Here is a 7,911-nt window from a genome sequence, read left to right as displayed (position 1 = left end):
TAAGGATAATGATGTCATAGTTGTGCTACATGTGCTCACACATGTCTGTTATACAAATGTATATTATTTCCCTACACTTAAAATCGAAGTTTATGTTTTGTGTCTATATGACTAACTTTACATGAAATATATGTGACTCATGACAAAATACATTATTTACCTTAAAGCTGATTGGCATCACCATTTCAGTAACTATCAAAATGCACACTGAGTACATTTTACTTATCAAAAATTCAATTTCACCATGTCTCCCTCTGTCTTCACTTGTACATAGCAATATTAACCCACAGAATATAATGAAAATATTGGGTTATGATCAACTCCACTGCAACCATTATTCATATATTTCTTTGATCATATTCACTACATCGGCCCTGTTCATGAAGTAGTAACTCGGATGCTTTCCACGCTGGGGAGAGGGAAAAAACAAATTAGGATAACCTTTAAAAACAACTAAGTTCAATTTAAGACAAATGTTACTTGAAAATACATATTATGAAAAAATTAAGTACCATATACATGATATCTATTCTATCCTCATGAAATGGCTTTGGAAGTCTTCAATCAAAAAGTGGGTAAAAACAATACCAATTACTTTGTCATTACATGTCTGAAATGTCATGATGAAACCTTACCTGATAATTCATACTTCTATACAAAGATATAGATACATCAAAATACTACCATTTTCTAAATGGATATCTATAATCAATTACACTGTATGAACATGAAATCTGCAATACATTTAAGCAGCAACCAAATCACATTCATCACTATAACTCACGAAAAGAGCTGACAATAACATATGAGTATATTGTGGTCAAGCAACAACTGAACAAGCAGCCATGCAAAGCGAAGCAGCCTCAAGCTGGTGTTGTTAAGTAGCAGTATACTCAAGCTTTCAGGCAACATAAATTAAAGCTCTCTACTTTAAGTTATACAACTGCTTATCTTACATAATAATAATCATACATACAAAGTATATACACCCAAGGTATGGCACTTCATATCGTTCACAAACAAAACTGAAAATATTTAAAACCTTGTGTTTTTACATGCGGGATAACCCAGATGACATGCCTCACCACCTTTACTGGATAACATTCCAATGGGTCATACTTTTTTTTTTTTTTTTTTTTTTTTTTTTTCTGAGTAAAAACAGAAGTGCATTCATTTCTTAATTTCTCTGACAAATATATGGAGAAATAGAGGTTATAAGCATCTTACATATTTCTGATTGGGAAAGGCAACAATGATCTCCCTTGATCATTTTACACCAAAGGGATTTCCCTCACCAGGTGACTGCCAAAATAAAAATTTTCAATAAATATGCCAGTTCCCACAATGCATAGTAGGAAAGAGGGATCCTCTCCCTTTTTATTTCTATTTCATTCATCTGCTTTACTCCTTTCTGGTGCCAGATAAATGTGGTGACACCCCATCTCCCAATAGGGGGAAGCCAAATGTCATAACTGTCACCCTACTTGGAGGGGAGGGGGTGCCACATGTCTTTATCAATACCATCAGCATTGAGTTCTGGAGTGCCGTTCCTCAAGGTATTTCATCAGACTACAGTCATTGTGAGACAAGCTTCTCTGCTGGGAGATCAGCATCCAAGGTGTCAATCTCAACCTCCATTTCACCTAAGCTCCTACCCTAGAACAACAACATGCACAATAATGTCCAGACAATAAGAACAGGGAGGAAGCAACAGTTCTCACAAAATCAAACCCCCTCTGTTGCATCACCACCCTGCGCCGTCATATTTTCCTGTAAATGGAGAGAAATGCCCTTTCCCCAAAATCGAAAATAATCAACAATGATAACACCAGAGCAATTGCTCACCCTCCCTACAAAGAGAAACAGTCACTGATGTCGACATTATCAATAAGCACAAGTACTTGACTCAACGAATGCAACCCCGACCCCACATATAGCCACGCAAAATATTGCTCTTGAGCCACAACTGCTACCAGACTTTACACCATACTCCTTCCAAGACTATAACCAACCATTCATAGAAATGGGATGCCGCACCTTCCTTTTCAGCTGTAAGAGGGGGTTTACACGGTCTAACGGTTCGTTGAACGCGGTTTGACAGACATGTGTTTAAAATGATGGGTGAACGGGGTATTTGGTTGCCGAACATGTTGGTTAAACCCCAAATACCCCGTTCACACATCACTTTAAACACGTGTCTGTCGAACCACATTCGACGTACCGTTAGACCGTGCAAACTGGTCCTGGTCCTGGTCCAAACAATATACACTGACATGCTACTACACATACATCCAACAACATCATTTACACTAAATTACTTCAAACGAACAAGCAAAAATAAACATCCCAACTGGAGATAAGCCAGCATTATCACCACCCCTTCCCCAAAACTAGAAAAAGAAAAAAAAATGTCACAGAACATCTGCCCAACAGCCCTCACAAACTGCCTCTTCAACCTTTTAAAAAATCTTATTGCGACTTTCATGGAAACTAGGACGTCATTTCAGACAGGCTTCTGGGCTGGCTGGAGCACTAAAGATGTTTTAGTGCAAACAGAAATGACAATACACTCCGCATTCGCCAACAAAAACATCTGTGCCGCATTTCTTATTTGGAAAAAGAATATAACATAGTTTAGAAACAATGGATCCTACAACAAACTTTTCCTATGATTCTGGGTCTTCACCCACATTCATATTGTAATCCCTAACCCACAGAACCTTCTGAACAAGTATGGGAACAACCCTATCCTTGCCACATATCTAATAAGGAGTACCCAAGGAAGTATTTTCAGTGTTCTTTTTTTCATTATACAGCAATTATGTAGCAATTGATGATATAATCGCTAACCTATATGCTGATGTTCTACCCTTGTTTTGTGTCGGAACCTTCCCTGCTCGTACCAACCGCCTTCTTCAAAGAACAGTATCCCAAGTAAACTAATGGGCCGAAGACAATAAATTACATTTCTCCACCTCAAAATTGGTCACTGTGCACCTCTGTAAACGATGCTGCTGCGAAGATATCCCGTCAATACAAGTAGACCACTCCACTCTCTGATTTCTGGGCCTAATTCTTGACAACATGCTCACCTTAAATGTCTAAGTGCATCCTTCCTCCAAATCTGCAACCCCCTAAGACTGTCATCCTACACAAGAGGAGGACAGATAAATTGTTGCTCAGACTCTCATACAGAGCAAACTCAACGCTGGATACCAAGCATACTCCTCCACATCACCCACAACCCTCCAAAGGCATAACATCCATTCCCACCCATTCCCTCCCCACATACTCCACTCCCAATCACCCCCCTCCCTCCCTCCCTCTTTTCTTGGCTCCTCCTAGATGACAGGTCATCCCTGCATCTCACCCACTGCCCTGGGTCAGAAGTAGTAGTGGACAACAGATTATAAACAACCCCACAAAATAAAAATAGAAAACTCTTTAACACATGACACTAATACTTCCACAACAAATGAAAAATATCCCCCTCCCCCTTACAGACCATCATGTGAAATAGAAAATAATGCACGAAAGCTTACCAATCAGTCAATCACCTCCCTATATTTTTATATTACTGATTCTTTGACGTAATTGAAAATTAGAAGAAAAAAAAATCTACTAGTTTTGAAATAACATATTCCAAGTTGTGAAACTCATGGTGAGGTTCCTCATCATTCTCTATTAAGTCCAAAATTCTTAGCATTTTGGACAAGGGTAAGGTCCTTACCTTTGTTCCTTTATGGCTAGAGGTGACTTTGTCACATATTTTTGTGCTTTGAACCATACCTAGTAAAGGCAAAATTCAAAGTAAAAGCCCTTTCTAGCACGGCAAGACCAAAGTAAATGCTCTCCACACGCCTCCACCTGGCCCGACGATCTTTCCCTTGCCTCAACATCTCTTTATCAATGATTCCATCTATAAGGTACGATTCACCGAAGGTTTACTGTATCACAATAAAGTCAAAACTACACACACCAATGATAACAGCATGCAACACTCCATACCTACTACCCCACATGTAAGCTATATCATCATTTTAGCAAAAGTGCAAAGATCGCAAGAAGAATAAAAGATGAGGAACTGCAAATTCTTACATAGATACATAGATAATATATATGTATGGAGTCAAGTGTAGAAGACTAAATTTAATGGTAAAAATGCAAAGTCATGGAAATGAGTAAAAGTTCAAAAACACATTCAGTGAATTACTCAAAGGAAAATGAATTATTTACAAAAACAAAAGATGAGAAGGGTCTGACAGCGTTGGTCACAGATACCTTGTCACCTGACAAACATATAAGCAAAGTTATCCATATGCAGCTGCCAAAAGAATTGCACACTGAAACTAAAGTTAAGACCCAGGATGAGATGAGGCAGATTGAACTGGAGACCGAAAAAGTCCAATTGTGTACTGACATATCTGTGACAAGTGCAGAGATATATCAGCAGTTTGGTAAAGAATATACCTCAGCTGAGCCTAGGATCTTGCAGACACACATAAGGCTATGATCAGATGTGGACCATTCACCTGAGAGACGAGGTACGACTCAAGTTCCAATGCCATTGACTCCAGCTACTGATACATTTGTACTTCAATCAAAATAAGGCATGCTTCACCTGTTAACACACATCAAGTAGAATGCACAGCTGCACACTAGGGTGATGTTAAGTCACATAAGACATATCTTTCATACATCCAAAAAACAAGCAATACAGGCCAGTAACAAACATCTTAATTGCAGTCCACAACTGCCCAAGCACAGTTCAGTAATTTTGATGGTGATCCACAGCAGTGCTGACAGTTTGCAAGGATGTTTGGTGAATATGTAAAGGAGACTAGTCAATGACAGGGCAAAACAGACAAGACTCTTACAAAATTGTACTGTGCAACCAATGGGCTACGCCCAACCCCGCCTTTTGGGAGCTCGGAACTTTGGGCTTTGCCTTCGGCGCCCAGCCCTACAGGCTGCTTGCATTTCATTTCAAAATAATAGGATCTGACATCCTCATTAGCGCTAAACCACCCACTTCTGGATATAAACAATCTTATCTAGCCCAGTGGTGAGACACAAATCGGTTCTCTTCTTCAGGGTCTGTATCTCCATCGTAATCTGTAAGATCCTCAAGACTCAACTGTTGAGCTGGATTATTCTTAAACTCCTCTAGGCACTTAATTTTTCTAAAGAACAACAAAATACTCTTCTTAATTTCTGACGCCTTTTTAGTTTTCTTCTTGCTGCAAGGCGACAAAGAGGACATGTACTTCTCAGGGAATTCACTTCTGTGAATGTTAACTAACTCCTGTTTCAAACTCTTATTCTTCCTCACATCACTTAGTGAATATTCCGCTTTGTTATCCAACTCCAAAAATGGCGTTGCCTGCATTTGTCTTGCATGGTACCGGCCATGGTGTTTGACAACCCTTGCAGAGACACACCGGGACGAATCACACAACCGGGCAGGAGGGGACGTGCCTCCTTGAGGGATTTCCAGTTTCTGGTCCGAATACGGGAATTCTTTTATTGGTACCAGGAGTTCCCCTGAGGACTTTCAAGGGGTTCCACAAGGGCTCCCCAGGAGTTTCCAGAGTGCACACAAGGGCTCCGCAAGTGCTCCCCTTAAAGTTCCAGGGGATTCTTAATAGGCTCTTCAGGATTCTCAGAGACTCCCTAGTGACTATCCAAGGGCTCCCAAAGGGCTCCCCTGGGTGTTTCCAGAGGCTTCCCCGGGGCCTTGCGGAAGTCTTGCTCTCAGCCAATCAGCCGTCTCCTTGCCGTGACGTCACTGCTCTTGGCTAATCAGTCGTCTCCGTTTCCGTGACGTCACCACTCTCTTAGCCAATCAGGGGCTCCGTTTATCCTTAGAAAATGTTACCGTTCCGACCATTTCGACAACAAATTATTTTTTTAGTACATAGATGTTCTGCAATGTGATGAAACCAAAAAAGGGTACAAGATGGCTTTAGAAATATTTCAGATCTAATTCAGTAAAAGTGTATATCAAATATGTATGAATGTGTGAGGTGTCTGAGAAGTATGGTGGGGGTTACTAGGCTGGATAGAGTGAGAAATGAGGAGGTGAGGAGGAGAACAGGGGTGAAAAAGGATTTGGGAGATAGGGTTGATGAAAGAATATTAGGATGGATTGGACACATGGAAAGAATGAGTGAAGAAAGACTAGTAAAAGAGGTATGGAAGGCAGATGTGGAGGGAGTGAACATGAGGGGACGTCCTAGGATGAGATGGATGGATGGGGTGAAGGGGGCTTTGGGGAAGAGGGGAATGTCTGTTGAGGAAGGAAGGGAGAGGACGGAAGACAGAGGTGAGTGGAGAATGGTTGTATATGGATGATGTTGTGATTGCATGAGGAGGAATGGGCGGGGAGGTGGGGTAGTATGTGTGAGTAAATTTTGACGCAGCCCGAAGGGATTTCTCCCCGTCCTCTCCTTATATGCAAGGGGGGACAGAGAGGGGGGGTCGCCGATTAAATGAAGCGGCCTTGCTGTGGATGTGCTGTGTCTTGCGACACTGCTTCTGACCCAGGGCGGTGGACAGGGTGCTGGGATGACCCGTCATCCAGGAGGTGCTCAGATGAGAGGAAGGGTGGGAGGGGTGTGGAGTGTATTTAGGGATGAAATGGGTGGGAGTGTTTTTATGCCTTTCCCTTTTTGGCTACCTCCCTTGGAAGGGGGAAAAAAGCCTTGGTATATGTATGTATGTATGTATGTATGTATGTATGAATGTGAAAGGTCACTGAAAGGCCTTACTTCAGAACAATAAATGACTGCACTAAAACACACAAACAGAATATCTGCACTCAGACATCAGAATCTTTCGCACACAGCACATGAGAATGATAGGCACACAGTTCAACACAAGATCCTTCAAACAAAGCCACCCTTCACATTTAATCACAAAAACATGCCCTACCAAATGCAACAAAAAAACATTAGCCATATTCTACTCAAATGTACAAAGATTTACAAAGGAAGAGCATCCCAGCAGGAGACTTTTTGGTCCGTAACTAGGTCGGGTGCTAAAAATAGAAACAATACTGATAGAACATCAGTTTGGATATAGTTACTAATTTTCCAAGATGCAACCACCATACAATAGACACAAAAAGCCTACACTAAACTGTCCTACAGTCACTCTTTCCAGACAGCAGAACAAAATATCCCAAGTGATTTATGGGGCTCAAGCAATGGCTGTGGTCCTCCTGCAAATAAGAATCAGGAAAATAAATTTCTTATTCTTCATACTTTTTGACATTTCCGTATCTTTATATTTTTGGTACTGAGGTTTATTTTCTACAATTGACTCCAGTTATATATTCTATTCAGATTTTTCTTATATAACTTGCAGTCTTCTTTGTCTTTGATTCTTCTTGTAAACTTTGCATCATCTGTAACTATTTTAGTGCAGTATTGTAATAGTGTTGTCCTTTGCGAGACTCCATTGTGTAATCTTTTGGTCCCTCATGACAACTGTTGTCCTAAGTTTCATTAACTGAAAGCCCGTAACCCCATAGTGACTGACAATTTACTTGGACCTTCCTACAGACCTCCATGATAAGAATTTTTGGACTTTTATGTTTTACATGTGTAAGACTGTTTCATGTCATTGATTGAAAATAGGAGGAAAGCAGTCTGGCTTTCAACTCATCTTGTATGAAAACGTGTAAGAAATGTAGCTGAAGCTAATAGAAGTCTTAAGCCCGGTCCAGAGTCCCAACTGAGAAATACTAAATCTAAGCCTATATATATTTAATGTTTTTTTATAGTGTGAATTTGGTCTAGTTCATTCAAGTTCACATGACGTGTGTTCTCCAAACTAATCAACACTGTTCTTTGGTTCATCGAAGTAAACACCATGTGAGGACGGAGCCTTTGTACTAATAAAGGCTCC

The sequence above is a fragment of the Oratosquilla oratoria genome, chromosome 36, assembly GCF_046742065.1.
Source record: "Oratosquilla oratoria isolate Oo_2021 chromosome 36, ASM4674206v1, whole genome shotgun sequence".
NCBI classification, from domain to species: domain Eukaryota; kingdom Metazoa; phylum Arthropoda; class Malacostraca; order Stomatopoda; family Squillidae; genus Oratosquilla; species Oratosquilla oratoria.
This window is presented reverse-complemented; position numbering follows the sequence as displayed.